Raw genomic sequence first — 14,809 nt, forward strand, 5'->3', positions numbered from 1 at the left:
ATGTTATACTTTTAAAAGGAGTTGATGAAAAATATATTATATGCAAGAATAATTTCCCCCAAAGTAAAAAATAAGACGTAAGATATTAAAAATTTAAATTTAAAAAATTATATAAGGAAAAGATAAATTTAATGGTAGAATTTAAATGGGAATCAACCTTTATATAAACCAAACCTAAACTTTATATAGAACAAATATAGACGTAAGAAATCTAACGAAGACAAATTAATTATGAAGTAAATAAGGAAAGAATTTACTTAAGTAAAATCTTATTTGGTTTTAAATTCTTAAATGTTAGGTCCTAAATATTAGGACTTTTTACCTAGTTCAATAAGAAAATATTTAATAGTCAAAATTTTAGTTGATTTTAAAGTGCTAGATATTAGGAAAGTTAATTAAATTACAATTTTATCTAACGTGAAACCTATTTTTAAAGGGTAAAAAGGCGAGCGATATTTCGCTAAGGGCCTTCGTGCTTTTAATATAATATAGATTTACGCGATGCGCGTGTACCTTGTATGATGCATATAAAATTATAAAAATATATTTTTGTAATATAAGCTCTTGAAAATGACAAATATTGAGCTTATTTAGTAAAAAAAACAAAAGTAGAGGCTAAGCATGAAACAACATAACCAAGATGATTTTGAAAGTTTAGTGTTCTTTTATATTAGTTTCGTATCAAAATAATCGTCTAGATACCATGTATTCTAGACAAGTCAACTACATAAAGAAATAAATTAGCGATGAAAAAATTATGTAGTTAAATAATAAAAAAATTATCGCTAGTGACAGATCAATAAAAAAAAAGTGATCAGCTACAAGAAGAATTTCGTAACTAATTCCTATTTTTAAAGTTAAATTATGCAATAAAATTTCTTAATAATAATATTAGTTTCTTTTTTAACACGAATTTTTATTGAGGTACTTTAGGTATTTTCGTAAATTAGATTACGCTAACTAATATTTTATCACAAATTAGTTATTACTTTTTTCCAAAAATAATTACTCTTCCCTAAAACCTAATGTCGTAGAATATTTGAGAAATAAACGAATTTAACAACCAAGCTTCTAAAAAAAATACTTTTCATTTAAATTTTAAAAATAATAAATAAATTATATGAAAGGGAAATAAAGAGGCAAAATTGGTCTTTATGATTAAACAAGGACAAAGAACGGAAATTTTACACAAAATCGTAAAGTTCCCTTGTTGGGAACTAACGAAAAAATTTCCTCCTACCTTTTTGGATTCTTATATTGTCTTAATATTTTGTATCCTTATTAGGAGAAGATATCAAATAGTAAATTACTTAAAAAAAAATTAATCTATTTAGAACTCCTAAATATTTGGAAAGTTTTTTAATTTTACAATTTTATCCGATGTAAAATATATTTTTAAAAGGTAAAAAAGGCGAACCACAATTCGCTAAGCGTTTTCGTACTTTTAATATAGTATAAATTATTAGGGAGCCTACTTGACTGTAACTGAACTAGTTCAACCAATAAGCTTCGAATATTAAATTCCAAAAGAATGAAAAAAAGAGAAATCATAGAATACATATATTATATGAGGAATATGTCTCCAAGTGGACATACTCAATATAGGAAATTCAAATGACAATGCTATGAGTTCGAACTCTTACCATTGTCATTTGAATTCCCTATATATATTCTAGTTTCTTTTTCTATATTGATGGCCATCACTTACTAATTTCTTTTTCTGGTATTAATTCATATGTGCATCCTGTTGAATCCATTAAAAGGAGGAGGCACTCTCGTCCTAAAAAAAATTTCATTCCCTAAGCGTGAACCCCATTATATACGGTCGAAATCAGGTATACCCGATTTTCTGGGCTCAAGGGGTCGCCTTAAGCCCGAGTTAGGGATAGATCAAGTTCGAACTCGAGGGACCAAGATCGAGCTCAACGATAGAGTACGAGGCTCGAAAAATCAAGTGTTCGAGGAATGTCGGATCCTAATGTGACTGGCCTCGAGATAATGCTGTTATGGATTTGTAACAGAATGACCAAGATTCCTGCCACGTACGCAAGATCATGGCATAAATTCTGGAATAGATTTGTACGAATCCGTACTAGGCGGTTAGACAACTGTCCCAATAAGATTCTTTACTGTAAATAGAAATGTACCTTATTTAAGATTCCGCTATTATATAAAGGGGACCCCAATCATATGTAAACATCATCTAATCATTAGCAAAGAATATACTCTCTTACTTTTTCGCTCATTATTCATAAGAATTGTCCTTTAACTTTATTGTTCTTGATCCATCTCGAGGTCACTTTAGCTCAAGGTCGATCCTGCCTAGCAATATTGGTTTGATTTACTCATTTCTTTCATTTATACGTTATACTTCTTGATTATTAATTAGTATTGAACTAAATCACATATCTTTAAAATCACAAATCAAATTTAATTGTTACTCGCATTTTCGAGGTAAATAGTTTGGTGCCCACCGTGGGGTTAAAGATAATAGTATTTATTTCGATACTGATTTTGATAACACACGTTATTTTCACACTTGTTCTTGTCAAAGATTCTTTGATTTCAGGATAAAACATGTCAAACTCACAGAATGCACCCGTACACGGTGATGACGGTCTTGGGTTCCATGGGGAAAATGACAACATAATTGCTCCAGGGGTCGATGTACCACTGATAAACCTTGGGAAAGTGCCAAATGTGGAACCAGTATATGTTAGTTCACACATTGCTTTGAATGCAGATCTAGGCGCAGACCCTAGAGCAAGCGTACGCAAGGAAGTCAGATCTGGTGGCCCAAGAAAACTGGGTGTAGGAGATGGGGGAATCGGCCTCCAAGCAATATTCGAGATGCTACAAGCTCAACAGATTGCCATCACTCAACTTCAAAGTCAGAATAAAACTCCAAGTATAGTCGAACCAGAAAATATTCGGCGTACTGAGTCGGTGCCAGAGAGATCAAACGGGAATGGCTCTGGTACTGACCCCACAATTATGAGGATGCTCGAGTAACTCACCAAGAGGATCGAGTCCAATGAGAAGAAGATTAAGGATAATGATAAAACCATGGAGACTTATCATTCCCGTGTTGATCAAATACCGGGGGCACCCCCGGTCTTGAAAGGATTGGATGCCAAAAAATTCATACAAAACTCGTTTCCCCCGAGTGTAGCTCCGATGCCCATCCCCAAGAAGTTTCGTATGCCCATATACCTAAATACAACGGAACAACTGATCCCAATGAACATATTACCTCGTATACTTGCAGGATTAAAGGAAACGACTTGAATGATGATGAGATCGAATCAGTATTATTGAAAAAGTTTGGGGAAACCTTGTCGAAGGGAGCCATGATTTGGTATCACAACTTGCCTCCAAACTCTATCGATTTGTTTGCTATGTTAGCAGACGCCTTCGTAAAGCACACGCCAGGGCCATAAAGGTGGCGACAAGGAAATCAAACGTTTTTAAGATAAGGCAGAGGAACGATGAGATACTAAGGGAGTTCGTATCCCGGTTTCAGATGGAGCGAATGGAATTACCACCAGTCTCGGATGATTGGGCAGTACAAGCTTTTATGTAGGGTTTGAACGAGCGGAGTTCGATTGCGTCTCGACAATTGAAGCAGAATCTGATCGAGTATCCAGCTGTGACATGGTCAGACGTACATAATCATTACCAATCGAAGATCAGGGTCGAGAAAGACCAGTTGGGAGCCTCCTCGGGTTCAGTTCATACTAATAGATTGGCAGTTAAGCCCCCAAGGGATACAGACAGGGAAACAAGATCAAGCAAGGAACGGTATCAGTCGTATGTCGATCGGAGAAACAGCAGTTCGGGGTGTAACGCTCCTCGAAACGATCGAAGAAATGACCGAGGTCAAAGCTCTCGGGGACTCATGAGTAAGAATGGATTTGATAAACATATCAACCCCGTGGAGGCACCTCAATTGTCGAAGTATAATTTCAGTATAAATGCGTCGGGGATCGTATCAGCTATTGGAAGAATCAAAGACACTAGGTGGCCCAGGCCTATACAAACCGATCCCTCTCAAAGGAATCCAAACTTGATGTGTAAGTATCATGGCACACATGGCCATAGAACCGAAGACTACAGTAGCTAAGGGAGGAAGTGGCTCTTTTGTTCAACGAGGGTCATCTTCAAGAATTTCTCAGTGATCGAGCTAAGAACCACTTCAAGGAAAGAGATGCAAATAGAAAAATGAGTAGGAAGAACCGCAGCATGTAATCCATATGATCGTTGGCAGTGTTGATGTTCCACAAGGGCATTTGTTCAAACGCACCAAGGTGTAGATCACCAGAGAAAACGGACTTGGAGCTATGTGCCCGAGGGCATCTTATCATTCAATGACGAGGAAGCAGAAGGCATATCTCAGCCACAAAATGACGCCCTAGTAATTTCTATTTTGTTAAATCAAATGCAAGTTAAACGTGTTCTAGTGGATCCAGGTAGCTCAGCAAATATAATCAGATCGAGGGTCGTAGAGCAGCTCGGCCAACAAGATCAAATTGTACCTGCATCCCGAGTCCTAAATGTCTTCAACATTGCAAGCAAAACAACGAATGGGGAGATAATCCTACCAGTGAACTTGGCCGGAACCATCCAAGATACAAAATTCCACGTCATCGAAGGCGACATGAGGTATAATGCACTTCTCGGGAGGCCTTGGATCTACAACATGAGGGGTGTACCTTCAAACCTTCATTAGATGATGAAATTCACAACAGTGGATGGCGTGAAAATGGTCAACGGAGAACAACATGTTGTAAAGGAAATATTTGCAGTCGATGAAGTGACACCGATTCCAATGCCTTCGACTTCGGAAACACGGGGGCCAAAGATAAACAGATAGCCAAATAGCAATTACCGATTCCAGTCCTGATCGAGCCGGAGGAACAGGTAGTCGAAGAAGAAGAAGAGGATTTCCTTACTCCTCGAACTTCCGTTGTTCCCGAAGAGTCAGACGTAACCAAGTCAATGGTCGAGGAATTGGAACAGGTCATACTAATCGAGTACATTCCCAAGAAAAAGGTATACCTGGGAATGGGGTTAACCCCCGAACTCAGGAAAAAACTCATTCAATTTCTTATCTATAATATGGATTGTTTTGCTTGGTCCCATTTAGATATGACAGGGATCCCACCGGAGATAACAACACACTGGCTAAGCATCAACCCCAGGTTCAAATCGGTAAAGCAAAAGAGAAGGCCCTAGTCCGAGGTGAAGCATACATTCATAAAGCATGAGGTAACCAAACTTCTTAAAATAGGGTCTATCCGGGAAGTAAAATACCACGAGTGGTTAGCCAACGTTTTCGTAGTTCCTAAAAAGGGAAACAAACTTAGAATATGCATAGATTATAAGGATTTAAACAAGACATGCCCAAAAGACTCTTTTCCATTACCTAACATCGATCGCATGATCGATGCCACGGCCGGCCACGAGATCCATACCTTTCTCGATGCCTACTCCGGGTACAATCAAATTTAGATGAACCCGGGGGACCAGGAGAAGACCTTGTTTATCACTAAGTTTGGAACTTATTGTTACAACGTAATGCCCTTCGGGCTAAAAAAATGCAGGAACTACATACCAATGCCTAGTTAACAAAATGTTCGAGGAACAAATAGGTAAATCGATGGAAGTTTACATTAACGATATGTTGGTTAAGTCCCTGCACGCAGAGGACCATTTAACTCATTTGCACGAAACATTCAAAATCTTGACGAAGTACAACATGAAGCTTAACCCGAAAAAATGTGCCTTTGGAGTCACCTCAGGTAAGTTCCTCGGCTTCATGGTATCGAATAAGGGGATCAAAATCAACCCCGACAAGATCAAGACCATCGAAGATATCACAATCATGGATAGTGTGAAAGTTGTGCAAAGGCTAACAGGATGAATAGCCGCCTTGGGTCGATTCATTTCGATGTCATCAGATCGAAGTCATAGGTTCTTTTCCTTGTTCAAAGAGAAAAAGGATTTCACATGGAACCCGGATTGCCAGCAAGCTTTAGAAGAGTTGAAACGATACTTATAGAGCCTACCTTTTCTTCACACCCCGAAGGTAGATGAAAAGCTTTACTTATATTGGCAGTGTCCGAGATAGCGGTAAGTGGAGTACTAGTTCGAGAAGAGCAAGGTACACAATTCCCTATTTATTATGTAAGCCGAACTCTAGGAGATGCTGAAACTAGATACCCTCACTTAGAAAAATTAACACTTGCATTAATAAGCGCATCTAGAAAGTTAAAGTCATATTTCAATGTCATCACATATGTGTATTAACCACTTATCCTCTCCGAAATGTTTTGCATAAGCCTGAATTATCAGGAAGATTGGCCAAATGGGCAGTCGAACTTGGCGGGTACAATATCGAATATCAACCCCGAACGGCTATCAAGTCTCAAATCTTAGCTGACTTCATAGCCAACTTTAAGCCGACCCTCGTACCCGAAATAGAAAAAGAACTTCTGCTAGGATCGGGTACATCATCGGGGGTATGGACCCTTTTCATGGACGGTGCCTCGAATGTGAAAGGGTCTGGGCTCGTCATTGCTTTGAAGCCACCCACAGGAAGTACTATTAGACATTCTATTAAAACTTCTAGGTTGACCAATAATGAGGCCAAATATGAGGCCATGATTGTAGGTCTCGAGCTAGATAAAAGCCTAGGGGCAGAAGTTATCGAAGCCAAGTGCGATTCCTTGTTGGTCGTAAATCAAGTAAACAAAAGCTTTGAAGTTCGAGAAGATAGGATGCAAAGATATTTGGACAAATTACAAGTAACCTTGCATCGCTTCAAGGAGTGGACTCTAGACTATGTGCCTCGAGAACAAAATAGTGAGGCCGATGCACTCGCCAACTTGGGGTCATCAGTTGAAGAAGATGATATTGTCCCGAGGACCGTCGTCCAGTTATCGAGATCTGTGGTCGAAGAGGGTCATGCTGAGATAAATTCTACAAATTTGACTTAGGATTGGAGGAATAAGTATATCGAGTATTTGAAAAATGGAAAGCTCCCATCGGATCACAAAGAGTCGAGGGCTATGCGAACCAAGGCTGCTAGGTTCACATTAGATAAAGATGGAACATTATACAAAAGGACGTTCGATGGACCATTGGCGGTATGTTTAGGGTCGGGGGATACTGATTATGTTCTACGTGAAGTCCACGAAGGCACTTGTAGGAATCACTCTGGCACCGAGTCTTTGATTCGCAAAATTATTAGAGTAGGGTATTACTGGGATAGCATGGAAAAAGATACTAAGGAGTTTGTTAAAAAATGTGATAATTTCCAGCAGTTTGCACCGATGATTCACCAACCTAGAGAGCAACTACACGCAGTCCTATCCCCGTGGCCTTTCATGAAATGGGAAATGGACATAGTCGGCCCTCTACCAATGGCCCCAGATAAAGTTAAATTCATTTTGTTTGTGACTGACTATTTTTCTAAATGGGTGGAAGCATAGGCCTTCGAAAAGGTTAGAGAAAAGGAAGTTATTAACTTCATTTGGGATACAATCATATGTCGGTTCGGGATACCTGCTGAGATTGTATGTGATAATGGAAAGCAATTCATCGGCAGCAAGGTAATGGAGTTCCTTGAAACACACAAAATAAAGAAGATTTGATCAACACCATACCACCCAACCGGGAACGGACAGGCCGAGTCAACAAACAAAACTATCATTCAAAACCTAAAGAAAAGGTTGGACGATGCAAAAGGAAAATGGAAAGAAGTTCTACCTAAGGTCTTTTGGGCATATCGAATGACATCAAATTCCAGATCGGGGGCTACTCCGTTCTCTTTAGTATATGGCTCTAGGGCCTTAATCTCGGTCGAGGTTAGAGAACCCAGCGCCAGGTTTCGACATACATTAGAGGAGTCAAATCACGAGGCTATGAATACTAGCCTCGAGCTATTAGATGAAAAATGAGAAGCCGCACTTGTTCGGGTGGCCACACAAAAGCAAAGATACTATAATAGAAGGACCAACCTTCGACACTTTGGAATCGGGGACTTAGTTCTACGGAAAGTCACCCTTAATACTCGAGATCCGAATGAAGGAAAACTGGGCCCGAATTGGGAAAGGACCGTACTGAGTCATCGAAATTGTCGGTAAAGGATCTTATAAGCTTGGCGTGATGGGAGGCGAACAACTGCCGAAAAATTGGAATGTATCACTACTCAAATGATACTACTGCTAAGGTATGATTTTCTCCCTTTATCCATTTAAATCTAAAACTAACTCATTACAGGTGTTCGATCGAGGACATCTAGGGCAACTTTTTACACGAAGACCTTAGGTTTTAAAGTACGCGATGCACTCTTTTTCCCTTAGACCGGATTTTGTCCCAAATGGATTTTATCGGCAAGGGTTTTAACGAGGCAACAACTATATGCCACTTAATGAGAACTCAACAGTATCCAAGGCTTCTTTTCAATCAACCTCGAATACTGGGGGGCATCACCCTCAGAGATTATATTTTCGAGGAAAATACTTCACGCAAAAGAGGGCATCGATAAGAAAACTTTGTAATGGGCCAAACGGTCAGATAAACCGTGTCCATATAGAATAGTTGAGCCCCGATGGAAAAACATGCATGGATGTATCGATTATTCAAAGAAGCATTCCTTCTATATCACAATACTTCATGTCTCAAACAAATTTGCTACTATACGAACATCATACTTCTGATTTTGCAAGAAACGGCTCAAGGGCCAAAATGCGAATACAGCTAGAATAGTCGGGGACTATCATCGACAATCAACGTATTTGAGTCATCTAAACTCGAATTCATACGACCTCAAAGAGGAATCCCCTGGACATAAAGGCCAAGGCCATCATACTCGAGGAATTACCTTTCGACAAGTTCGAAGGGTTATTGGGAAACAATTCCAAGAGACATACCCGAAGGCTACGACCAAAATAATACGGCTCGGGGATGTCTGACTTCCGCCATAAGTTAAAGTCCTTCTAATACTTTGAAAAAACCGGTTAAATTAGGCTACCCTCGGCAAAAACAAATAAAAAAGGGCTTCGATACAATCAGTCCTCGAATAACTGAAAGGCTTCGATAACATCAGCCTTCGAAAAAGTCTGAAAAGGTATTCAATTATCGAACACAACATTACGAACGAGGTTTTGATCGATCGAACCTTCAAAAAACCCAATGGGTACAAAAATACATGCTAAGGCATAAAGAAATTTTCACTAAGTCTTTTAGCCGAAAAGAGGGAAAAATTATAGCCATCTTAGAGGCTGAATTGGCCTAACTTAAAGAGCCTAAGGGCCGACCTAAAAGAGCCTAAGGGCCAAAACATGCGGAGTTCGAGACCTCACTCTCACTCAGTTCAGACTCAAGAGTCCCGTCATCCCGAGCTCGCGTCAAATCAACTTAAACATAGCTCGAGGATTAACAAAAAACCTTAAGAGGTATTTTATTATAAGTTCTAAGATCGCCCATTGACCACTAAAAAACCTAAGGGTTTATTCTACTCTGAGTTCGAGCTTTTGCTCACTCGATCATTGAAGTTATAACATAAAATTCTTTACAAATGAAGATGGAGAAGAATTCAATACAGAGATGAAGCGAAAATAAAGGGAATTCCTTATATTTATAAAAGATATTTATAGTGACCACGAGGGGCCTTACACAAACAAAAAACAAAAAAAATACTAAGAGCCTAATCTACTTTGGGGGTCGCATCCTCGGGAGTCGCACCCTCGGGAGCCTCATCATTAGGAGCCGCATATTCGGGGACTTCTCTCTCGGGGACTTCATCCTCATCTCCTCCGCTCTCGGAACCACTAGTTGAGCCTTCATCGTCGGAGAGTAAAGAGGCAGCCTCGTCCTCTAGAGCTTTTGCATTTTCAATATCAGCTGAGAGGTCAAAGCCACGAGCGTGCACCTCCTTGAGAGTTCCTCTCCGAGATTGTTGCCTGGAGTGATTGAGAGCACAAGACAATTTTTGACTTCAGCAACAATGGAGATCTCCTGTGCCCGAATATTGGCAGCTTCGACGTCAGCTCGATAAGAAGCCACAAATGCCTCTGCCTCGGATTTAGCCTTCGCAAGCTCGGCGGCCGATTTAGCTTCGAGCTCCTCAATCTTTAAGCTCCGGGCCAAGCTTTCCCCTTGTGCATTTTGAAGCTGGCATTCCACCGAAGCTAACTGGGCCCGAAACATCTTTTTTTCCGAGGCAAGACGGTCCATTTGCTGCTTCCACCCCAGGGTCTCAGCTTCTTTCAGCTTGATCTCCTCTCGAAGCTGCTCCACTAACTCGCCCTTCAGCTGAGCCTACAAAATTAAAGGTGTTAGTCACTAAATCAAATACGCATGTAGTTAACTCCCAAAAAGAACTTACATTACCCGCTCAATAAGCTCAATATGTTCTTGATGGGCCTTTGCCAGTTCGGTTCGAAGATCGTTGATCTCCCCCTCTTTTTTGACATAGAGGATCTTAAGGCTGTCCCTCTATTCCGAGAGCTTCTTAAGCTTAGCCTCACATCGAGCAAGCTCGGCTCGAGACTTGGAAAACGCTTCTCGATGGAGCGTCATAACCTTCAGAAAAGAAAAAGTTAGACTCAGAATAACAAGGATAAAACACAGGAATAATTTTAAGGGCAAAAACTTACTTGTTTGAAGAGCCGCTGGGCCTCATCAAAAATAAATGAAGCATCTGGGCCGGGACCATCTTCGACCCCTGCAAGGCACTCCCGGAAGATATCATTCCCTTCGTGGGTCGTTCCCACATCAGGAGTTCTCATGTTCTGGGCATCTCGGAATTGCCCCTCGGAGAACTCAGGACCAGACGGTGATTCATCTACGTTGATTATCCCAAGTGATCCACTTGGGACATTCTCTTCTCTTTGAAGGGCCTCAGAACCGGGACCCTCGGTCTCACATGCCAAATGACCTCCAAGATGAGGTGCTCTTTTGTTGCCCGATGGCTCGGGGACTTTGCTCGAACTCCCCTCCTAGATTTCTTCAGTTCGAGAATGAACCACATCAGCCACTATCGGTTCAGCACTCTTCGAAGTGTCACTGCTTCGTCTTTTCCGAGCTACCAATAGGCAACTGTCATCTTCTCCCTCCTCATCCCTAAGGCGTTGGGCCGTTTCTGGAGATAGGGCCACGGTATCGACCTTAGGCTTTCGAGCCTTGCTTTTCTTCGGCTTCGGGGAACTTGGAGGTGACCCCCTTTTCCTCTTCTTTTCCTTGGTAGGCTTTGGGATTTCTTCTTCACCGGGAGGGGGCAGCCGCATAGCAACGACGTCTCCGAGACCTGCATAATGATAAAGTAAGTATTTCACTAAGAAACACGAATATGTGAACAAGAGAACTCATCATGGTTCTTAGCTTCCCACCGACCCTTGACCAAATCACGCCAATTACATTCTGCGTATGAAGAGGTGAAGGGTAGTTGTCGGACCCAACCTGCGAGGTCCGGGACCGCGCCGGGAAACCAAGAAATAGCTGCATCATCAGAAATGGATTAGATCGAGTAAAGGATGAGATCAAGAAAGAGTAGGAAAAGCAAAATATTAAGTCACCATCGATAAACTTGTACTTACGTTTCATGTTCCACTCTTCGGGGAATGGCATCCTCTCAGCAGGAATCAGATCGGAGGTCCTGATTCGGACAAATCGGCTCATCCATTCTCGATCTTTGTCCTCATCGATGCTGGAGAAGAGAGATTTTGTGGATTGGCATTGCAACTTTATCAGACCACCTCGATAAAGGCGAGGGATGTATATCCTGATCAGGTGGTCGAGGGTAAAAGGCATCCCCTCGACCAGGCCCGAGAAATATAGGATCAGATTGACGATGCGCTAGAATGAAGGGTGGATTTGGCCAAGCGGCACCTGGTATTGTTGGCAAAAATCAAGAATTACTGGGTCTATGGAACCCATAGTTGGATCTACAAGACCTAACGTGAATGGGTAGTATACACGCTTAAGTACCCCGCTATATGGGTAGTGATGTCTTCTTCAGGGGAGGGGATCACAACATCTTTATTCTCCCAGTTGCAGTCCTTTTTCACCTGCTCAAGCTCACCTTCAGTTGTCAAGCAGATGTATCAAGACATGGGCTCACAACGGCCTGGGGTCGAAACAGGTTTATCGTTTTTAAAATCGGAAGTTATTTCGCACGGTCCAGGAATACACTATTCGATACGAGGTGGCACCACCGTTCTACCTCTGGCCGGCTGAGAAGATAAAGAAGCTTTTTCTTTCTGAGGAACGGTTTTAGATGTTTTAGCCATTGCGGTTTATAAATTCAAGAGAGGAGAAAGAGTAGGTGTTGTAGTAAGAGCAAATTGAGAAGAGGGTGAACTCAAAGAAGTTGAAGGAGCTAAAGAGATTTTAAGAATGATTTGAGAAGTAAAGTTTGCAAAAATTATGAAGTTGGCCTATTTATAGAGCCGCTTAAGCGTTTTGGGGAAGCCAAATAGCCGACCATCAGCCGCCTCCAATTAATGACCTTGGGAACTACGCGGAAGCGACTTCTCAATCACTTCAGCCGCTAACATCACAAGATTGACATCATGGTCGAGGCGTCAGAGCATCGAAGTTCAAATCGTTTCTTATTATTTTACTCTAAGAAATGCGGGGACTATCTATATACGGTCGAAATCAGGTATGCCTGATTTTTCGGGCTCGAGGGGTCACCTTAAGCCCGAGTTCGGGATGGATCGAGTTCGAGCTCGAGGGACCAAGATCGAGCTCAATGACAGAGTACGAAGCTCGAAGAATCAAGTGTTCGAGGAATGTCGGAGCCTAATGTGACTGGCCTCGAGATCATGCCGTTATGGATTTGTAACAGAATGAGCAAGATTCCTGCTACGTCCCCAAGATCATGGCGTAAATCCCGAAATAGATTTGTACAAATACGTACTAGGCCGTTAGACAGTTGTTCCAATGAGATTCTTTACTGTAAATAGAAATATACCTTATTTAGGGTTCCCCTATTATATAAAGGGAATCCCAATCATTTGTAAACATCATCTAATCATTGGCAAAGAATATACTCTCTTACTTTTTCGCTCATTATTTATCAGAATTGTCCTTTAACTTTTTTATTCTTGCTTTATTGTTCTTGATCCATCTCAAGGTCACTTTGGCTCAAGGTCGATACTGCCTAGCAACACTGGTTTGATTTACTCATTTCTTTCATTTTTACGTTATACTTCTTGATTATTAATTAGTATTGAACTAAATCACGTATCTTTAAAACCACAAATCAAATTTAATTGTTACTCGTATTTTTGAGATAAACACTCATACCTATGATTAAAGCTGAAGGGATCTCATCCATCCAATTACAAAAATATCTACCGGTATATGAAAATCACAAAAAGGATAAATTTTCCACATCCATCATATAAAACTAGACATTTTATTATTTATGTGACAAATTATGTTAGTTAGGCATATGTTATATCAGAAACCCAACGATATGTAAGTAATATGAAATTTTATACGAAATAAAACCTCATTATATATTTCAAACCAAACGACCCCTTAAAATTAAGAGAATCGTTGTTCTGTGAAAAGAAAAAACAAAGACAAGAATAAACATGCCCATTGTAATCCATCTTGTAGCTTGGTCTTAGTGCCGGGCTTTATCTATTAGTTATTATTTTGTTTTTTATTTATTTTCTGATTCTTGTAATATTGTTATTTTTTTAATGGTTTTTATTGATGGTAATGATATATTGTCTCTTTTCGTCTTTTTGAGCTGAGGGTCTTTCGGATATAGTGGCGGAATTAGAATTTTCGTTAATGGGTGTCAAAATATAATAAGTAAACATACCAAGAAATTAAGGGGTGTCAATACATAGTATATATACATATATTTTTTTTGACCAACCTACACTGTATTTTTTCCGTAAAGAGATGTCATTTGACACCCCTTCCTGTAAGGTGGCTCCACCACTGTTCGAAAACAACCTTTTTATCCCTTGGGATAGAGGTAAGGTTTACCCTCCCCGGACTCCACTAGTAAAATTTTACTGATTGTTGTTATTGTATTACAAATAGAAAATCATTTTTTGTATGATCATGTGGCATTTGGTATCTAGCGACCAAAAAAATTCAAATTTTTATCATGTAGGGCGCTTTTTATTATGGATTTCTTCATTTCAGAATTTGAATTCGAGATATCCGATCAAGAATAGAGACACCACTTTCCATCCAACCACGCCTTTAACGGTAACATTAAAAAATCACAAGAAATATTAAATTTTCTATATCCGTCAAATAAAAGCACCAGCAAGTTAAAGAAACCTTATTCCATGCCAATATCACAATTTTTCGGGTGCGGAGGTGGGGGGGAAGAAGACCATAAGCCCCAATTGAACATATCAAAATTTTGAATGTATTCCCCTTCAAACTGAAAGTTGAGTTTTAATTGGATAAAAATTGAGGTATACCACTGTGAGCCTCATATTAATACCCAAAAAGAGGAGAAAATTTTAAATTAAGAAATTATGATCCTGGTTTTGAATTTTACATTAAGATTCTCATATGAAGTCCCTAATAAATCTTCGCCCTTTCCCATCCTCATGTGACATGTCACTCTCATTTTTCTCTTTGACTTTTCTAGTATTAAATAAATAGGGGCATGAATGATTCTTGCTCCCTACATTCACTTTTACTAGTTATTAGCAAATAATAAATAACGTGCATAATTTACTATGGTCTTAATTAATTGATATATAGTTTTAATGGATTTGAAAACTGATTTGAAATAAGTAATTAATGCTAAGGGCAAAAT

This window comes from Nicotiana sylvestris, chromosome 2 (assembly GCF_000393655.2).
Source record: "Nicotiana sylvestris chromosome 2, ASM39365v2, whole genome shotgun sequence".
In the NCBI taxonomy this organism is placed as follows: Eukaryota; Viridiplantae; Streptophyta; class Magnoliopsida; order Solanales; family Solanaceae; genus Nicotiana; species Nicotiana sylvestris.